Source organism: Scleropages formosus, chromosome 24 (genome assembly GCF_900964775.1).
Source record: "Scleropages formosus chromosome 24, fSclFor1.1, whole genome shotgun sequence".
Lineage (NCBI taxonomy): Eukaryota > Metazoa > Chordata > Actinopteri > Osteoglossiformes > Osteoglossidae > Scleropages > Scleropages formosus.
This window is the reverse complement of record NC_041829.1, coordinates 357269-379425: the sequence shown is the minus strand read 5'-3', so window position 1 is coordinate 379425 and position 22157 is coordinate 357269. Positions and strand designations below refer to the sequence as shown.

Below are 22157 nucleotides of genomic sequence, written 5' to 3'. Positions count from 1 at the left end.
ATCTGAGATTCAACTATTAGCCGGAGCCTCCTCTCCAGTACCCCGGCATAGACTTTCCCAGGGAGGATAAGGAGTGTGATCCCCCTATAGTTGGAACACAATCTCCGGTCCCCCTTCTTAAAAAGAGGGACCACCACCCCGGTCTGCCAGTCCAGAGGCACCGTTCCCGAGCTCCACGCAATGCTGCAGAGGCGTGTCAGCCAAGACTGCCCCACAACATCCAGAGACTTGAGAAACTCTGGGCGGATCTCATCCACCCCCGGAGCCTTGCCACCAAGGAGTTTTTTGACTAACTCAGCAACTTCAGCCAGGGTAATGGACGAGTCCCCCTCCGAGTCCCTAGCCTCAGCTTCCTCTACAGAAGGCGTGTCGGAGGGATTGAGGAGATCCTCAAAGTACTCCTTCCACCGCCCAAGGACATCCTTAGTTGAGGTCAGCAGCGCACCACTTTCACTGTAAACAGTGTTGGGGGAACACCGCTTCCCCCTTCTGAGTCGCTGGACAGTTTGCCAGAACCTCTTTGAGGCCGACCGAAAGTCTTCCTCCATGGCTTCACCGCACTCCTCCCAGGCCTGAGTTTTTGCCGCAGCGACTGCCAGAGCCGCGTTCTGTCTGGCCCGCCGGTACCCGTCAGGTGCTTCAGGAGTCCCATGAGCCAGCCAGGCCCGATAGAACTCCTTCTTCAGCTTGACGGCACCCCTTATTTCCGGTGTCCACCACCGTGTTCGGGGATTGCCGCCGTGACAGGCGCCGGAGACTTTATGGCCGCAGCTCCGAACCGCCGCCCCGACAATGGAGGTGTGGAACATAGTCCATTCGGACTCAATGTCCCCAGTCTCCCTTGGGACCTGGTTGAAGCTCTGTTAGAGGTGGGAGTCGACGACCTCTCTGACACGGGCCTCCGCCAAACGTTCCCAACAGACCCTCACTATGCGTTTGGGCCTGCCAGGTCTGTCCAGCGTTTTCCCCCGCCATCGAATCAAACTCACCACCAGGTGGTGATCAGTTGACAGCTCAGCCCCTCTCTTCACCTGAGTTTCCAAGACATATGGCCGAAGATCAGAAGAAACGACTACAAAGTCAATCATCGACCTCTGACCTAGGGTGTCCTGGTGCCAAGTGCACTGATGGACACCCTTATGCATGAACATGGTGCTTGTTATGGACAAACCGTGACTAGCACAGAAATCCAATAACAACTCACCACTAGGGTTCAGATCAGGGAGGCCGTTCCTCCCAGTTGCACCCCTCCAGGTGTCACTGTCGCTGCCCACATGGGCGTTAAGGTCCCCCAGTAGAACGACAGAGTCCCCAGTGGGAGCACTTTCCAGCACGCCCCCCAGGGACTCCAAAAAGGCCGGGTACGCTGCACTGCCGCTAGGCGTATAAGCACAAACGACAGTGAGAGTTCCCTGACCCAAAGGCACAGGAAGATGACCCTGTCATTCACCGGGGTAGACTCCAACACATGGTGGCTGAACTGGGGGGCTATTAACAAACCCACACCGGCCCGCCGTCGTCCCTGGGCAACGCCAGAATAGTGGAGAGTCCACCCCTGATCGAGAAGAGTGGTTCCAGAACCCAAGCTGTGAGTGGAAGTGAGCCCGACTATATCTAGACGGTATCTCTTAACTTCCCGCACCAGCTCAGGCTCCTTCCCCGCCAGTGAGGTGACATTCCAAGTCCCAAAAACCAGAGTTGGCGCCCGAGGTTTGGGTCGGCCGGGCACTCGGCCTCGACCACCGCCCAAATCACAACACACCGGCCCCTTACGGTCTCTCCGGCAGGTGGTGAGCCCATCGAAGAGCGGCTCAATGTCATGGCTTCGGGCTGAGCCTGGCCAGGCCCCGTGGGCATAGACCTGGCCACCAGGCGCTTGCATGCGAGCCCAACCCCCCAGGCCTGGCTCCAGGGTGGGGCCCCGGTGACCCCATACCGGGCGGAGTAAACGAAAGCCTTGGTTTAATTGTCATCATAAGGGGCTTTTGAACCACACTTTGTCTCGTCTGTCATCCAGGACCTGTTTGCCATGGGAGACCCTACCAGGGGCATATAGCCCCAGGCAACATAGCTCCTGAAATCATTCAGGCACTCAAACCCCTCCACCACAGTAAGGTGGTGGTTCAAGGAGGGGGGCATCTGTTTAATTTTGGTATTTTTCCCAAACATGCTGTCTTACAGTGGCTGTAAATATTTGATTCATTTCAAGGGAACAGTTACAAGCTGTGCTGCAGTTCTCAATCCTTCAGAAGTTCCTTGGAATTTCGGGTGAAAAGCATAAAACATTTTTTCAGGGGGTGCCCTGCTGCAAATTTGACTTGTGGTTTTGCACCACTAGAGGGAGGTAAAGATTATCAGAAATTGAATACAGTATAAACCCAGTATGTTTACCCTCATCTTTTTCTCAGTTTAACTGTATCATTATTGAAATACAACTCAGCCATTTGGTGTTATTTCAGCAAATTATTCATTCAAATTATTCAGTTTGAATCCCCACTGCTGCAGCTGGAATGTTGCTCAAGTTACAGTACTCTACTGTAGGAATGGGTAATTGATAGCTGATTATTGAACATTATAAGTTACCTTGGATTTCAGCGAAGACCACAGATAAAGTTCAAAAATAATAATGTTATGGGCAGAACAATGGCACAGTGGGTAGCTCTGGCACTTCACAGCATCTGGATTGTGGGTTTGAATCCCTCTCCCTGTGTTTATGTGTATTTTCTCTGACTTCTCTGGTTTCCTCCCTAAGTCAATAGACATGTTTCAGGTGATCTAGTGATTCTTAATTGCCCTTAGTGTGAGAGTGTGTGTGATTGCCCTGAAGAGTAAAGGGCAAAGTACGGAGCCCTGGGGAACACCTCCTGACAGAGGCTAAGGGGCAGAGATGGAGCCGCAACACAATGGGACAAATAGATCAGCTGGCAACACTGTAGAAGAATTTGTGGAGAGAAGGGTGTGGCCATCCAGGGTGTACCTTGCCTCTTGCCCTGTGCTTCCAGAATGGGGTTTGCATGGTGGGAGAAAACTGAAGCACCCTGAGAAAATGCACAGAAACACAAGAGAGTTGGATTTAGATCCATGTCCAAACCTACAACACAGGTGCTGCAGTGCACCTAAGCTACCCACTGCAGCATCATTCATTTTTAATATTTTAGTTTAGCTGACACCTTTGTTCAAGTCCAAGGCGATTTAGAATGTTAGATAATCAGCTTTGAAAACCCTCACCCAGTTTTACAGCACAGTATTGGAGCTGGAGCAAAGGATTATAGTGGAACATCCCTAACCAATATACTGCATGCTGTCCTCATAGATCAGCAATCAGTATGGTTAACATGTAATTGATTAATTATAAGCTTAATTGTGATAACAATGATGCAGAACTGGACAGACATTTCTATCTTGCTAGAACTTTGCAACATTGATGAAAGGAACTTGTTGACACTGTCCACCATTGTTCAATAACTGCTCATCCAACTAAGGAAACATGGAAAATAAATAGTTAAGTGTCGAAATACTTAAGTACACACACACACACACATTTTCAGAACCGCTTGTCCCATACGGGGTCACGGGGAACCGGAGCCTACCCGGCAACACAGGGCGTAAGGCCGGAGGGGGAGGGGACACACCCAGGACGGGACGCCAGTCCGTCGCAAGGCACCCCAAGCGGGACTCGAACCCTAGACCCACTAGAAAGCAGGACCGCGGTCCAACCCACTGCGCCACCGCACCCCCCAATACTTAAGTATTTATATTGTATTTTGTATAAAAGTGCATTGTTCTACTAATTCTTACTAATTTAGGATTATTGATAGAAATTCTCTGTATAAAATGCCAGATCTTTGGAACCATCAATGTCCTCTCACTTACAGGTGGCAGAAGAAAAAATATTTAATGTCCAATTTTGTGTTTATCACTTTGAGTCTGTGTTCAAACGCTTCTGTGTGGACTCCCAGCTTGAGCTCCACTCCCAGTAAAGAAACACATGTGGACAGCAAATCTGCACACATCTAGTGCAGTCTGTTTTCAGTGACCCCACTAAATTCATGCAATGGTGGCCTTTCCAACTTTTACACTTTCACTGAAATTTAAAAAAAATAAAAACAAATATAATACACACACACACACATTTTCAGAACCGCTTGTCCCATACGGGGTCACAGGGAACCGGAGCCAACCCGGTAACACAGGGCGTAAGGCCGGAGGGGGAGGGGACACACCCAGGACGGGACGCCAGTCCGTCGCAAGGCACCCCAAGTGGGACTTGAACCCCAGACCCACCGGAGAGCATAATCACTGAAAATAGACTGTATTTGTAGTTGAAGGAAACTGCTGCTCTGTGGATTAGCCAGAACAGTGAGTCCTTGTTCTAGAAAGATCCATACAGTACAAACCACTGGGGTGAGAAGATCAAGGCCAGAAATACAAATGTGAATAATTTCACCCCAAACAAGGACAATCTTTACTTCTCTCCTTGTGTTTTCCTGCTGAGCTTCATGTCCACTTCTGAACTCTTAGGACCACACTTTTAAAACAGGTTTGTTTCCACACCTTATGAAGCAAATCAGTTACGAAACAACAGTATACAGCAGAAAACAGCAGTGAAGTTTTTCACGCCTCAATGCACTGCTAGCGACGTATTTTCAGTGTAAATGTAAAGGTAAATGTAGTAGTGCGGGTCACTACTTCAGGGCTGAGAAAGGGCTCTGCTCTAATTCCATTGTGCAATACGTTTTCTCAAGGCTTGAATTTCAGAAGTAAAAAGGGATTAAACAAAACTGCACAATGATTCCTATTTGACATAATGACTGAAAAGTGATTCTGAAACAGTTTTTAAACATTTCTAGCGCCCTTTCATTGAGCACGAGGACCTTGCTCCCACGGCCGACGTTTTCAAACGAGTCTCGCCGCGCTCCCGACCCGGATGTAGTCGCTGGGTCACGAAGAAGTCAGAACGAGGCCTGACACTCGCGGAGCTGCTGCTGTGAACAGAGCTCGAGCGCAGCAACGGCTCGGGCCGCCGTCGCCCGCTATTTACAAACAGCCGAGTGGGATTTTTGTTTCTGAAAACACCGGTTCTAGGGCAGACTTTTGGTCTGGGAGTGACTAAGATGTAAACGGGTGTGCGGGAAGTGTATTGCTGTGTTTGGAAGTGCAGTGCGGTTATTTTGGCGCTTGGCTGGGACGGAGGAGCGGGGTTCGTTCGGGCTCCTTCAGGCGTGAGAAGACGGGATTTAATGAGCACCAAGGCAGGAAAAACGGACTGTGTGCTGCAGTTTTTCCGTCAAAACCTCCGCCACACCGCACACTCGCAGTCTCTTCAGCCTTCTAGGTACGTACTTCACAGCTTCCATTCATCTTCTGAAAAGCGAACAGGGGGTGAGTGACCACACGCCACGGCACGCGGGGAGGTCACTGACGGTATTTTTTAATTTTTTTTTTTTTTTTTTTTAATTTTTATTTTAGCGCTTCGCGTGTGTGTGTGTCCGTCTGTCCACGTTTGGAAGCTAGTTGCAAACTAGCCTGTTTTTATTTGTGAACTAAAAGCCTCCTTCACTTCTGATTTTGCTGAGGTTTTTCAGGAGACCGGCAGCAGCTGTGCTGCACAGCTCTGTCCTGAGTTGTGGGAAACGCTTAGTGCTAGTCGGATAGCATAGCTACGAACGACAATCTTCTCCTCGCTTCGCCTGTAATTTACAGTGTAAAATCCCGAATGTCTCTTGACTTGTACTCGGTAACCGTCTCACTGCATATACGTGAACCTAAAAAAGTGCTGAAGTCCGCGAGGATTTGCTGTGTGTGTCCATGGGAGAAAGTGGGCTCGTTTTGGGTGAATCGTTGATAGGGCAAACGGAGCTGTTGGCTGTGGTGCACTGCACTGGACTGGACTGGTGCTCAGTCTAACTGCTCTAAACTACGTTGTTCATTCAAACTGAACTGTCCTCAGTTTTAAACTAGTCCTTTGGCCAGTTTCGGGGGTCGCTTCAGAAAAACACCCTGGAATTTGTCTTCCTATTCTTCTGTCTATATATCAGTTTGGAATCAGTCACTATTTTTTCTGTTATAGATTTAAATTAAAGACAATAAGTTGATGCCTGGTACATGATGATTGGTTCATCTGCTTTTATTTTTAAATAAATCCTAGTAGTGTCTTGCCAGTGTTTGATGGATGGTTTACTGGGATTGTTTATACAAAGTAATGATGTAAACAGTGTTGATGTTGCTGTTAAGCAGTTTGTTCACATTTGCTGAGAAACTGTATAATTCTCTCGGGTCACAGAATACCAGTGTTTCAGGGTTGTTTTGAGGGAAGTTATAGGTGAGTTTAGTGTCTGGCAAACAATTAATTGGACCATTCAGTTGGTGTAATTCTCTAGAATGACATCCAGTGTAGTACCCTCTAGCAGTAGGAGTTCCATGCTTCTGTGTAGTAAGTTGAAGTGCTGCTTCCACAATAAATTCCTTAATAAAGATGTGCCTCATTGTTGGTGTTTTTGGCCTTCCACCATATTAGCAATGTACTAACATTATTGAAGAGTGCCTGTTTGAACGAGGAAGTAGGTGAAAAAATGAGTCTACACATGGGCAAAAACTGAACTGGAAAACGTAATTTTAGCTTGAGTAATTATTAGCTTTACGAGGATAGGGAGATCACAAAATGTCAGTCACACTGCCCTATATATAGTTTACTTTCACTCTTTTTCTTGATCTGCTATGAGCAGCTACCATGTAGTCAGATATATGGTCATAATTGTTCAAATGCATTAAAAGGTTAACCCCCTTAATTTTTAGGATGGGCTTATACCCCATAAAATCATTTTAAAAATTTTTAAAGTCAATTTTCTTTTTAAATTTTTTTTTTGGAATTGGCTTTGTCAGCTGTATTTCCCTAAACTGGGATTTTAAAAAAAAAAAAAAAAAAAAAAAAAACTAAAACATTTACCTCCTATGGTGTCCTTTGTTCAATAATGCAGAGCCAAGATGGTTTGTTTTCCAGAGGTAATTAATATACCAGTTCACCAAGGCCATGGGCTTGGGAGAATGAATGAATAAATGAATGAAATCTGTTTAAAATGTTGACTCAGGTCTGTGTTTGTACACCTTTCCTGCAAACAGCGAAAACAAGATCTGGCATGAATGAATGGGTGCGCTGCATTTTCATGTCACGTGACTGCCACCACAAGTTAGTTTGCTACAGGTTTTTTGCATACAGCAGTTTAAACTAAAGTAGATGGGACCCAAAGGTCAACCAGGCTATCCCTTAACTACTTTCAGCTGCCAAAAATAAAACTTTGAACTGACTTGTCCTATTAATTGTTGAGTGTAACATAAGAGGAATGAATGGAAGCTGTACTTATTACAGAGGTTACTCCCTAAAGCACATGACTGAAACCTGCTGTTTAGATGTTCTGTCCACTTACTTGGCATGAGGGAAATGTCATGCTTCAGCAACCTCAGGGTGATGGCAGAAGTGTTTTTCTGATGCCCCTCAAAAGCACAATGTTGATTGGTCATACCCTTATTCTGTGTACCTTAACACTTTGTTTTTGTCTTCATATTCCCTTTAAACTCTGAAAAAGGATTATCAGACTGGAAATAAACTTTTTAAATGGCTTTGTAAATCGTTTGCAGTTCTACCTACTAAAATGAATTTGTTACCTGAGTTCTAAGGTTTGAATTTATCAGAAGATTGATTTTTTTGATGGTCATCTTTCCTAGACAGCCCACATGCGCATGTCATATCTTTGTTGTAAATTAGTGGTCAGTATGTTGACTAGCAGAAGAGAGGCAGTTGCTCACCACAATACCCATCTCAATCTGCATAACATGCCTTTTGTTTCATATGCCAGTAGACTATTGCACAGAGGACTGATTCAAAATTTAATTAATCAGACTAGCTGTCACCACTGCAATCTCTGTGGGTACACTGCTCGCAGAGCTTTCAAATCTTCAGCTTACTTCCCTCAGGCACCTTGACTTGAGGCTGTCTGTCATTGCTGTCTGCATGTGGAAACCTGCAACTCTCACCCACAGTCCTGTTTCTCTATTTTTTTTTTTTTTGGGGTGTGTTTGGCTTTTTAATCAGCACTTACTGCAGATCTCAGGCCTTTTTGCCAGTATAATGAAAATACAGCAGTTTTAATTATTATTATTATTATTATTATTATTATTATTATTATTGTTGTTAGTAATGAATGTAGATGAAAGGTATGAGTTTTCTTTGTAGAGCCAAGTTTTATGGAGTTTTCATGTCAATAGTTTCGTCCTTGAATCTAAATTTGTAAAGGGTCTTTTTTGACCTGTCTCCATTATTCATCATAATAGATTTCTGCTTGTTTAAATCTCTGGCAGTGTAAAATGAATCTTCATCATGATGAAATTCTCAGGTAACGGCATTCAGTGAGATTCATCCTCTTAAAATTCTGTGTGGCTTGTATTGGCAACTGTTTTTTGTTCCTGCTACTCATTTGAATTTTTAAGGGCTTTCATGCAAATGGAGAATTACTCTTACACAGCTGTATACTGTGCTCACATTATCTTTTTAAAAAGATTAATTGACTCTGATCAAAGTGACAGGTTGGAAATGGGGCAAGATATTCAACAGCAACGCATGGCAATGGATGAGCTTATGGAAGGGTCCATAAAAATGCACTATGATTAATTGAAGCTTCAGTGTTCAGATGTACTGTGTGTATAACCCAAACTTTATACTTATCCATGCTAGTGTTTGCCTCTGCTGCCTTTTTTTTTTTTTTTTTTTTTGTGTAAGTTGAACAGATTTCAGCCTTCAGCCATGTGTAGGTTAGTAATCAACTGTACGTTTTTATTTGATGGTCACTTTCAACAAGTTAAAGTGGCTTGTATAATCTTTTTTCACTGCTTTCACAAACTGTATTGCCCTTATGACAGTTATTTTAGTGAATTACATTCTCTTAAGCTGTGGTAGCATCTTACATTTCACTTAATCTCATTTTTTTTCTCCCATATGTGAATGCTTTTGTTGCTATTGATGGCATCTTACTCGTCTAGCGGATATAAATTTTGATAAAATTACAAAATCATATTTGAAGAAGTTGCCATAAATTAGGCTTTTTAAACAGTAATGATCTAAACTAATGAGTTGTAGCAAAACTAGCACTGAGGAAGAGTACAACTTTGTTTCCTCATTGACTTTTCATTGATCTAGCATGTATACCTAATGGTTTTTCCCATAAGTGTCATCAGCTGTAATAAATTATACTAAGTATCAATGTGTCACTCCATCTGAAGTTCACACCTGCTATGGAAAGTTAAAACTTTTTTTTTTGCATTTGAAGATGTTTTGTTGCTGATATATTACCTGGCTGATATATTACCTGGCCTTTGTGAAAGCCGGAATTGACAAGGGCCTTTGCCTAGTCCTGTTCCTTGTTGTTTACTCTGAGTCACCTCTTCCCTGACAGTTCTCTTAATCAATTGTCTGACGTGTCTTTGACGCAGTTCACCTTTCTAGATCAACATGTTAAAACTTTGTGTAGTGTAAGATATTCCCATGTCTTTACATTGTTTTTAGGTTTTTCTGCTTTTACAGGTTTAGCATTTTGTTGATTGTATCTTAGCAGATACTTCAGAATTATCATTTTCCTGTTAGGAAAGTGGCTGTGATCTCAATCAGTGACATTGAAAGAGGAGGTTGTTTTTTAAAAAAAAAAAAAGAAACAAAAAAATGTTGTGTGACAGTCATTCTTGGTTTAATGAAGGCCTGCAACTGGATCTTTCAGAGTGGGAACCAGCACTGATGCTATCACTGCATTCTCAATTAGCAGCATGATAACCTCACAGAAAATGCACAGGCACATGAATCTTAGTTGTCTAGTCTTACTCATCTTCTCAGACTGCACATCTTAGATGAAGTCTTGCTCCTGTTCTGACAGTTTTTTTTAAAACACAATTTGTCTTGTTTGATTTAAATCTTATTGTGTAACATGTGGGATGTGCTATGAATCAGTGTTGAATTTCTGGAAGGGTTAGTTGCAGTCTTTAGAAGATGTAAAGATCACCAGTGGAATCCAGATCCCATTATGTTCCTACTGTAATCTTTGGCTGAATGCCTTCAGAAGGATCACTTTAATTTTACAATGGGTACATTGGGTTATTGCAGTGTGTAATTGTAAAATGTCATTTACTGGATTTCTAAAATATGGTTAATTTATCAGTTGCTGCTTCAGTATGTCTAGCCATTACTGGAAAAATGCCAAATTGGCATTCACTTAATCAGTTACTGGTCATGTTCTCAAGAACTCCTCTCACTGGTCTGAATATTTGACCTATTAAGTTTCCTGAGGTGAAATTTTGTTGTTCTGGTGGATTTCTGTCTTGTAATGATTGTTTAGAATGTGAAATATCTTTGTCAGTCCTTTTGCAAGCTAAGTAGGTGTTTTTGCATCATAGAATATTGTAAATAGAAAGACGTGCAATTCTGGATATTGTCAACTGAGCAAAAACAATTGTGTTCTTTTGGTTGTTGGATAAGTGTGTGTGCTGGATTGAAAATGAGAAATTGCAAGAACTGTCCTTTGAGACAAACATGGTGGTGTTGAATTAAGGTGTGGTTGTGGACCTCCCATGAGATTAAGCCATCTGGGACCTGATATGTGAGATGAGTTTTTTGTGTGTGAGATAAGATATACAGCAGGTTCATGGCCTTCCATTACTGCAGCTAGGCCTAGATGGCTCTTTCAATTCCTTTGCTTGCTGTCATGCCACACAGTTGACTGTGAAAGAAATATTTTGGCCCCTGGTTTGTATGCATCTGCATGTTGTGCAGTGTATAGCCTAACTGCTTTTGCATGTATATGGTGATTGTGGCTTTCTGGTGTGCTCTGTTTCTGAATGTCTGAACTGAATCAACTTTGACAGACTGCAGCCTGGAGAGTCTGAACAGCTCTGATGACCAGGAAATGTCTGTTGCTGAAGACTAAACAAATGACAGCAAATATTTTTTTTTTCTCTGCTTTTCTGTGGATGCTTTTGCAGTGAGGCTATTTCAGTTCACATTCGTTTTTAAACGTACAAGGTTAAATGCAGCATTTAGATTGACCAATAAACTATTTAAAAAGGCAAAGATGCTTTCTAATCAATTCCTGTGCATGTTCTGTTATATCCTTTGTAAGGAATGGCTTTGGCTTACGGATGAAGTAGGGCAGTAAAAAGTGGGAAATACATTGAACTCAAGTCATTTGTTTTTGCTTCTCACATCTGAGAAAAAAATTAAGTTGTCTGCTTACACAAGACTGGTGGGTGGGTGTGTGTGGTTTTTTTTTTTTTTAAAAAATAGGCATGTCTGGATTGCTGCCTTAAGATACCATTACTGCAGGTGGAGCCTTAAATAAAGGATGTTAGTTTTTTGCCCTAGCTTTAGTTCCAAAGCTTGTGGGAAACATCATGATAAACTGCTTAATCGGTGATGTCAGCCTGGCAATAAGAATGTCATCAAATGGTTTTGTTGTATTGAAACTGGGTGTACACCAATGACAAGTGTCACTTACTGCACTCAACACTTGATTTAGCAGTGTGAGGGCAAAGTGGTGGGTGCTTCGGCATTGCTGTGTCACCCTACAAATGCCCCTAGGAATCTGACTGCAATGGTGTACAGACTTAGTCTTTCTGTGGTGATTCTGGTATACCCCAGTAGCATTATCTGTGTGTTCCATTGTAGTATCTATAAGCAATTATCAGTGCCTCAGAGAAATTCTGCATCTCCATGATGTTGCTTGTATGCCATGGCAGAGTGGTCTCAAGGTAGACCCCTTTTTCTGTATTTGCTAGGTCATATAAAAGCTGACCATTTTATGCTACACATAAGCACATCTGTACAGTATGTGAACAGATGCATGTAAGATTAGTACTAAATATAAACAAGAACAGTATAATGATAGCAGGCTTTTGTCCTCCATTGTTTGATACTTCAAATAAGTTTGTTTCTGAGTCTTTCCTGGATAGTGGAGGAGGAGGGTATTGGAGTTGTTCTCACTTTGCAGACAGCCACATAATGGACACTTGATCATAGAAATGCAGTGAGGTTAAAATCAATTCAGCCCTGCCATCCCTTGGAGTTCTGGAATGCTAGACGTTCAAAATGTCAAAAATTGGATGAAGCCCAGGGCTTGGAAAGAATGTGGGCTTTTATGTGTGGAACGATATTATGCTTTCCAAGTGAGCTGAGGATAGGCAAGACACTGTATTTATAGGACCATTTTAATTTTAACTGCTCTCTTTATTGTTGGTGTGCACTGAATGAAAATAGTGTCTTATACTTCTGCAATTAATGTTTTGGAAGACTGATGAGAGTTGTATTTCTGACCTTGTAGCCTTACTAAAATGTTTTCATTGTTGAAGGAGAATGAAGTGGTTGAAGGAACTGGGGAAGTCTTTGTCCCTTGCTTATGTAATAAAATGGTGCTAGTGTGGTTTATAGAGACAGAGGGAACTAATGCTGTAGACATTTTTCATTGGTTTTCTGCTCTTCAGACCTCAAAATGTTCTAAATTATTTTCTCTAAATCTGGCCATCTTGCCAGTGTTATGATAGAAAACCTTGTTAGTTTGTCAGTGTAGTCTTCTATGTATTGAATGGTTGCTTTCACATTTCATTAGGTAATACAGCACATTCTTTCAGCCACTGAGATCAAGTTGTTTCAGAGTTATTCCATCCATCTGTCCCACACTCCTGCACTCCCCCTCAAACACATCTTGTGGCTTTGCTTAATCTGTTGAGGACTGCAATGACCTGCCCGTGCTGGCTGCCGGCGGAAAGCCAAACAGGATCACCGGGGCATGATGAACAGGGCAGAGCGGGGGTTGGAGAGGGCGTAGCTGACCGGCTTCGTAGTCACGGGGGGTTTTTTGACGCACACAGTAAACACTGTGTGGGACCCAGAGGCACTCAAGTGAGATGGTTGGGTGGAAGAGGGGTTGTCTAAGGCACTATTTGAGGTTTTATGCTGCTGCAAATTCCTGCTTTGCTGTGCAAAGCGGCTCAACAAAAGCAAGGCGAGGGCCAAAGCCTGCAAGGAGCGCACAGCCTGATTGTCCAGAATAGCCTGTGTTCAGATTGCTTTGTGGGAGTGCCTAAGGATCCAGATAAATGCACAGTAATGGAGTTCGGTTGTATGCCATACTTGCACAGAGGTAAGCAGCAGAAACTTACAATCTGTCAATTTTAAGACATTTCGAATTATAAAGGTGTTAAGGTGTTACTCTTACACCAAAATATATTTAACTATAAACCAGTTTTGTGTTTCATCCAAATTCAGCAAATTAAGCTTTTTACGTTTTCCTAGTGTACTTAAATATTTTTATTGTTCAGTAAGATATTTTGACACGTTTACCTCATTGTTAGTGTCACAATTATGCTGCAATGCATTATCTTTCCACAGTTGATTTTGCTGTTAATTCTTGTTAGACCATCCCAGTAGTGACTGCATTAGCTTTAAAGCAACTTTATAATAGCTGTATAATTAATTATTTAGTAAACAATTGTCACCCCCCATGTTTTGCTTCTAGCAGCTTGTAATTTACATCCCAGTTGAAACTGGGGCCTGTAACATGTTCTGTTAGGTACTGAGATGGCCATAATGATTATGGGGGTGCTGGATGTTTTAGGTTCATTGTGATTTTTAATTGACAGGGCAAATAGTGGACCCTGTGGTTTATAGTTGTAGCAGCACTAAACCTCTCTAAGTAACGTTTTGAAACCATCCACTTACGTTATTCGTTTAGCAGGTACTTTTCTCCAAAGCAACATACAACTCTAAGTAGAAGTGCATTGCACCAACAGGTGAAGGGATGCAGTGGTTCTTGAAGTATAGTCAATTAGTCCAAAACCACTATTTTTGTGAGCATACATTACATGCATAGTTTCATATAGAATTAATGGGGGAAGTTTATGGGGCACATAGATCCGGAATGGGTCTGAATAATGTTAGTCTTCCTGAATGTTGAAAGGGATTCAGTAATTGAGTGAAAGGGAGCTCATTCCACCACCCTGGAGCCAGAACCAAAAACATTGGACTTCTGATTGTGGTATCATGCATGGGACACCTGAACTGTGAAGGAACACGGCAGTCTCTGTGGCGTATTGAGTGATCAGGTTTTGCAGGCCTGAACCAGAAGCTGCATAGAGTGTCCTGCAGATGTTTTGCAAGCTGTATCTGCAGGGCTGGTTATGGCTTCGATGTGTTGAGAGAAGTAAAGACTTGAGCCGATTGTTACTTACAGGCTCTTAACAGATGAAGTGGATGAAATGAGTTTTCTAGTTTGACAGGGAGACCTATTGGGAGGTGATGAATCCCCATCTTGTAGAGTTTGAGTTGTACATGGTGATTAGTCATCCAGGCAGAGATGTTCAACAGCCAAGCTACATTTTGAAAGGTTACGTTTTTAGCTGCATGGGAAAAAGAAGAGCTGGGTATCATCTGCTTAGTGGTGAATTACCTCTCAAAGGTTTTATATGGAGCCAAAGGAAGAGGTGTATGGGGCCCAGCACTGAGCCCTGTGGAATGTCAGTTGAGAGACTGAGAAGATGCAAAGCTGCACCAAACCACCTGGTAAGATGTGAGGTAACACTTAAATCATTTGCGTTGTTCCGTTCATTTGAAGAGAGGATCTGGTGGTTGACAGCATCAGTTGCTGCAGTGAGGTAGAATAGAATGAGGACCGAGGAGAGGGAGGCCGTTCTCGGTAAAAGGAGAATGTCTAACATGGCAAGGAAGGGCAGTCTTGGTGGAATGGCTCATCTTGGGTTTATTCTGGTAATTGTCAAGGAAATCATTCTGGGTAAGGAATGCAAATAACTGATGTTAGGCTATATATTTCAGTTTTTGAGAAAAAGAATATGAGAAACTGGTCTAATTCTGTACTGAGTTTGGGTCCAGAGAGGGTTTCTTTTAACAGTATTAACATATGAACTGTTTAGAAGGTAAATGGGGAGCAACCAGAGGAAAGTAAGAAATAAATGATATGAGAGAAAAACTGCAGGGAAATGGCTTGTAACACAGAAATGATGGTATTAAGGGACTATGTGGTGGCTCCATATGCAGAAATTTCAGGGGTTGAGATGCTGGAAGCCTCAGTATGGATCCTACAGGTGGATTCTGAGAACTCGATGGAATTGACTGTCTTGAAAGCACAAAGTAGTGATGGAGGAGGATGGGATTAGAGGGGAAAGCAGTGGAGGAAAAAGAAGAATTTGTGTGGATTGTTGGCTGCAGACTAGTTTATTCTAGAAAAGTTTTGGTAAGGATGCAACAGAGTGAAAGGATGCAAGGAACTTCTTAACTGCAGAGTCTGGGGGTCTTTTAGGTTTTTCTCATTTATGTTAAGCAGCACAGAGTTTGGTTCTGTAGGCACAGAGTCTAATAACCATGTAGATGTATGTGTGAATTTAATCAGTTATGGTACCTTCTGCTCCCTGTTGTACATTAATTTTTGATGCTTGGCTCCATCCCTGTACTGAGAGCCCTGTCTTAACGCAATCCTAGAAAGCTCCTCCCAGCTTTCATTCATAGTGAACAGCCAAAAGCTATAAAACATTTAATGCTAAAAGGACATCAATTACCAAAAGTGAATTGGTATAAATACCTAAATGGCACAAAAGCCTTACAGTTGGTAATTACAAAATGTTGAATACAGACCACAGTTAATAGCTTTGTCAAGGTTAATTTGTTGGTGGTTGCTGGAAATAGAAGAGGCGTACAATGTGTCCCTGGAACCAAGGTTGTGAAATGCTTCTACAGATTGTTGCATCTGTCATGAAATCCCTACTTTAGCTGAGCTTTATGGCACAGACATGATTGCAGTATAAGGTGCACACCCAAAGCAGAGATGAAGGCTCTGTTGTGACAGATTGCATTTCAAAGGTGGTGTGCCAATTCCCTTGATATTATGGGTGGTGTTGTGAGAACTGGGAGGTTGGTCAGCACTGCAGGCACTCAGACAGATGCACCCCAGTATTTTTGATGCTGAAGTCTGACACTTACAGTGTTGTGTATGGCTTAGAGAATATCCATCCATCCATCCATCCATCCATCTTCCTCTACTATCCGGGGCCGGGTCGCGGGGGCAGCAGTCCGAGCAGAGTCCTCCAGACTTCCCTCTCCCGACACACCTCCTCCAGTTCCTCTGGGGAAACCCCAAGGCGTTCCCAGTCTGCCCCGAGGCCTCCTCCCAGTGGGACAAGCCCGGAACACCTCCCCAGGGAGGCGTCCAGGAGGCATCCGGAACAGATGCCCGAGCCACCTCAATTGGCTCCTCTCGATGCAGAGGAGCAGCGGCTCTACTCCGAGCTCCTCCCGGGTGACTGAGCTCCTCACTCTATCCCTAAGGGTGCGCCCAGCCACTCTGCGGAGGAAACTCATTTCTGCCGCTTGTATCCGCGATCTCATTCTTTCGGTCATGATCCAGAGTCCGTGACCATTGGTGAGGGTAGGAACGTAGATCGACCAGTAAATTGAGAGCTTCGCTTTACAACTCAGCTCCCTCTTCACCACAACAGACCGGTACAATCGCCGCATTACTGCGGACGACGCACCGATCCATCCGTCAAGCTGCCGCTCCATTTTTCCCTCACTCGTGAACAAGACCCCGAGATACTTAAACTCCTCCACTTGAGGGAGCAACTCCCCCCTAACCCGGAGGGGGCAATCCACCTTTTTCCGACTGAGAACCATGGCCTCGGATTTGGAGGTGCTGATTCTCATCCCCGCCGCTTCGCACTCGGCTGCAAACCTCCCCAGTGCACGCTGCAAGTCTTGACTTGATGAAGCCAACAGGACCACATCGTCCGCAAAAAGCAGAGACGAGATCCTGCGGCCACCAAAACAGACACCCTCCGTTCCCTGGCTGAGCCTAGAAATTCTGTCCATGAAGATAATGAACAGAATCGGTGACAAAGGGCAGCCCTGGCGGAGTCCAACATGCACCGGGAACAGGTCTGACTTACTGCCGGCGATGCGAACCAAGCTCCTGCTCCGGTCATACAGGGAACAAACAGCCCGTAGAGAATATGTCATAACAAAATCAAGAGAGATCAGAAAACTGTTGATAAACTGAACTCTCTGAAGCATATTTCCAGTTGTGTTCACAGTGACATCATGGACTAGAGCTCTTCTTTGTTCTGGTCTTGCAGCTGTTGCAGGGAAAAGCACCACCACTAGTTTCAGGGTATGACAAAACTTATTCCAAGTTGAATGTAGCATCAGTTGTGGCTCTGGGCTGCTCTGTCATGGCCAGTATCTGCCCTTATATCTAGCAGGGCAATGGACATCTCAGTTACAACACCCACAAGGAATGTTTTATTGCAGCTCTGTCATTTTGCTCAATGGCAGTTGCAAAGGCTGGGTGTGCCTGTGTGTGGTCATGTGAATGGTGGAGTATGCAGTACACATGTTAATGTTTTTTTTTTTTTTTTTTTTTTTTTTTCCATGTATTTTCATGCTATGAATGCATTGGCTTAGAAATTATTTCAAGCCAGTTTATCTTTGAATAAGGTAATCTTTGATTTTGTCTGTGTTATGAAATGGCAGTGCAGATATGCTTTATGAATTAAAATGACTCCTTGGGGAAACTGTGGTTAATTAAGGTGTCTGGTACCCTGGCCAGATAGAAGGAATAGTAACACCAGCATTTCCCTGTATAGCTTCACCTGCCATACAAGGGGACAGCTCCTCATCCCCACTCAGTCACTGTAGCTAACAGGTTGGGTTTTTTTGTTTTTGCTTTCATCACAAGCATTTGCTTCTGTGTACTTCAGTCCTTCTCCCTTCCTATTAAGCTTTGTTGCTCTATGCTCATTGATAAATATGTAGGTCTTGACTATAACACCTCTGTTATGCACTACTGTATAACACCAAGACTAGTTTTGAGTGCTAACGGATTTGCAAGAAACAGCAGGTGATATGGTGCTTCTTGACACCTGAAGATAGATTACAGTGCTTCCTAGGTTATGATTTTTGGGATGTTATTGGGAAGACAGGCATTGTATTATGCTCTGCATGGTTTCAAAGTGTCTGAATGGTAGGGTAAATAATGCCCTAACCAAACCATATATTCAGTTCTTTGTTTGGATTTAATATAAATAACAGAATAAATGGTTAATGACCCCAGCCACCCTAGTCACGGACTGTTCTACCTACTCCCCTCAGGCAGACGGTACCGGAGCATCCGGTCCCGCACAAGTCGGCTGAGGGACAGTTTCTTTCCTCGGGCCATTAGACTGTTAAACACGCAGGACCGAGACCAAAAAACAAATACGCTGTTTTATTTCTCTGTACATACATATAGTTTATTATTTATTTATGGTTGTTGTACATTTTGCGAATACAATTTGTATATATACTGTGTTTAACATAACTTATGGCATACTCTCAATACCGCATTTTTTGGAGCTGCACTAAAGATTTTCACTCTTCTCTACATGTTATGTTGACAATGATGTGACAATAAAGCTTGATTTGATTTGATTTTAAATAGCACTATTTTTATAAACATTCAAAAGAAAAGTCTGAAAGGTGAAATGGGGAAAAATGGACTAATTGAACCAAATAAGCTTGTAATCACCAGATTATACACTGCCTACCGAGAGATAAACTATTGTAAATTCTTTGTGGTGTTTTTCATTTTTATTGGACTGATCCAGATAGTGTTATGTTCAGTAGCACAAGAACAGTTCGTCATCCAGTGGTAAAACCTTCATTTGTCCACTTGTGAATATAACACTATAAACTCAGTCACTTCACTGCATTTAAATCCACTATTTTAAAAGATTTTACACTCTAGCCCCAAATAAAAGCTGTCCTGCAGAGAAAGTGAAATTTGCTTGATATAGTTTGCATCTATAGCAAACAGAAAAGTCAGTCAACCACTGAATTGTTGTGTAGTGAGGATAAGATGCTCCCCCCATGTTCCTCTTCTGCCACCTCCCACACACTATTACACTGAGCCAAACGTAAACTGTTGAGAGTAGTGTTTTTCCTTCTGAAAGAGGAACCTTAGAGCTTATTAGTCAACCATATATTGAAAACTCTGGCTTTACCAGCAAATGTCTTTTTTTTTTTTTTTTTTTTTTTTTTTTTCCCCTCTCCTCTTCTCCCCCCCCTTTTGTAAGATGTGAACTGCTGGAAAATAAAACATTTAATTAAGTACTAGGCACATTTAGCATTGGAGATATTTTAAGGGAAAAGAGCAGTTTGTTTCCTTTTTTGCTAGTCCTGGGGTTGGCTGTCTTTTAGGCAGTGACACTGTCCCCTTCTCCCCTGACTGCCTCAAGTGAAAATGGTGTGGGAGTTAAAGTAAACTCTCCCCCGTTTGAAGCAAGACAAAAGTTCAGACGCTAGCTGGGGCTGCTTTCAAATCAACCAGCTGGCCATAATAGGAGTGCAGGGTTGCCCAGGCGACGGGGCCCGACTAAAGAAGAATTCTGCCGAGAGGGCAGGGGGAGAGGAGGAATTTTGGTGTGATCATGCTGCAGCCTTCACAATCACACACTTGCAGCACAAGAATTGGCTCGAGCCAGTAGGGTGTGTGCACGCATACATATTAGTGCTGGCTAATGGAGCTGATTATGAAATGTCTGCTCTTCTGAAACCTTAGTTCCTACTAATTATTTAAATACATATTATTGTTTGATAAAGAATGGATATAGTGTATTCACAAACATGATTTTTAAATTGAGAACTTTCATTCTCAGGACATTTGGCATTGGCACATTAGTTGTAGAATCAGATTTGTTTGGAATTCTAAATCTTTTCCTTAAAATGATAGGTGAAGCCTTGTTGGAAAGATTCACAAAATTAATCCTGTATGGTCCTATTAAGAAAGCTCACCGAAAGTTTATGGGCATCATGTCTCTTGCATTGAAATTCTTTAAATGTGATACATGTTGCACTATATATCTTTCTCTTTCAGTAATCATTTTTAAGTGCCGTCTCTAAATGTTTGAGACCTTCATGGATAGGACAGATTTGTACTGGTCTCAAAGGGCTTGAAAGTTAATCCCACCATTTTTTAACCCCAGTGTGAGATGCTATTTCATTAATGATTTGTTACTCAGTACTCGAACCCACCCCTTTCAATGCCTGAGACCTCTCATGCTATCTTTTGCACCCTGCAGATGTCCACTGCAGCTTGCCAACCCAAGTTATCCACTTATCAGCCTTGCAGTTTGTCTCTTATGAATATTTTCACATGACCACCCCAATCAATAAATTAGATTAGGTCCCTAAAGCATACTCTATAAAAAGCAGCCTGAACTCTTGTCAGATCTTTTAGGACATTGGCTGGAAATTTAGGCATTATTTTCATGTTTTTTGCCAGGGATGATTGAATCAAATTCAAAAATGGCTTGCTTGTTCTGGAAGGAACACACCAAGTGTTTTACTGGAGATCTGTTACAGGTTTGTCTAGTTTTACACTTGCATGTATTTTCTACTTTTGGTGTGCTGTGTGTGAGCATCTTTGAGGTGATCTAATGGTTGAGAGTGCCATGTTAGTATAACATGCTAAAGCTCTACTTGTAACTTCCAGTAAAGGAGTTAACATTGGTTGGACTTGGTTATCTTACAATTTAAGATTTTATACTGTTTATTTTGTTAATATCTGCTTGGGGATACAAGCATGCTTTTATCTCTCCTTTAACTCTTCTGATATGAGAAACTAAGCAATGACCTATTATGTCTGAAATTAGTAGTTTTATTATAGTTTTTCAGAGACTCACATGACAGGTGAGTTTTTCTAAGAAATTTTTCACTTCAAGCATCACTAAATCACTAGATTCAGTTATCACATTCTTGGAACCACTGACTTCAGTGATTAGGTAAAATATATTTTCATGTTTGAAACTGTATTTGTGTAGTGGTGAACTACAAGGTGTCATCCTGCTTCATACCGCACCATTTCCCCAATACTGAACCATTAATGGGAAACCCTTATTCTCTTTGCACAGTTCAATCACCAAATTGCTGGAGTTTGTGTACATTTTTATTTGCTTTATTTTAATTCTATTGTTAGTTAGCACACTCCTATTTAATGATTTTAAATTTAATTCCTGATGTGTATCAATTGGCAACTTTACATTTATCTGACCCGAATAGCTCCCAGCATGTAAATGGAGTGTGTAAATCTTGCATCTTGATATGCATCTGCTGATTTATCAAAACTATGGAGCATAGTTGAGGGGCTGGGGAGGAGGCAGAGAATCGCAAAGTGTTTGGACCGTGTCTTTATATGCCTAAAGAATGTTTTCTTGGTCCTTAGGTTAAATGGCTCCTTATACTTTTGTCTAAAGCACTTACTGCCATTAAATATCTCAGCCCCTTAAAGCTATGTCCAAAAACATGCATCTGTGAATGCCTGTGGGTGAGGTTGTCTTCCCTATTTTTGCCTTGTCAACCTTTCTCTGCTACCATTGCTCTTGTAATTGCAAGCCACTGATGAAGTGATCCATTTCCTAGTCTTGTACCGCTGAACTTCAGCTGCCCAAACATCATAGCCCATATAAGGAAAAAGTTGATAGCTTTGTGTAATAGGTGTGTTTTTAGTTCATGAAGTTCACAATTTTGCTTATGATGTACAACCCTAATGCTAATTGGTCTGTTTCCATAAGCAAGTTGCCTTTGAATATGAAGATGGAATGACTCTGAATGGGTTTCTGACCTGCATACCCAACAAAATCTTTGGAGAGCTCCCTGTATCTTTTGTTTCCAGTCTGTGTAAGATGTCTTCTGGTGCTCTGCTATTTGTTTTTGTGTCTGTCAGCACAGTGTCACTGAAATGAGAGGGTTATTAATGAAAGCATGTTAAGCAAAACTTAGCATTGCATTAGCCTTGATGGATGGAGATGTTACAAGTCGCATCCTCAGAGTTTTTAATTCTCCAAATATGTATCAGTGTGAATAGTTTCTGGCCTGAAGTGGAAGTTCAGTATGATTTAGTGTTTTGCCTCTTTATAACAAATTGAATATAAACTTCAAGTAATTTTCCTGTCTTCACTGATATTCCTGCATCAGCAGTGATTAGGCTACTGAGTCCTTCATGTCTTCATAAATTTGCCAAAAAAATGTTCACATGGAATTAAAAGGGAGTAAAACTTTTCCCATATTTGCAGCAGCAGTTTTACTG

The 22157-nt window shown here is 42.4% G+C and overlaps 1 protein-coding gene across 1 annotated transcript in view; it reads left to right on the top strand.

The window, feature by feature from the left end:
- The first annotated feature begins 4953 nt into the window (after nucleotides 1–4953).
- frs2a (fibroblast growth factor receptor substrate 2a) overlaps nucleotides 4954–22157 on the top strand; it is a 36309-nt gene continuing 19105 nt past the window's right edge. The window contains exon 1 of the mRNA XM_018755634.1: nucleotides 4954–5335. The gene's annotated coding sequence lies outside the window, so the exon portion shown is untranslated. The remainder of the gene's footprint in view (nucleotides 5336–22157) is intronic.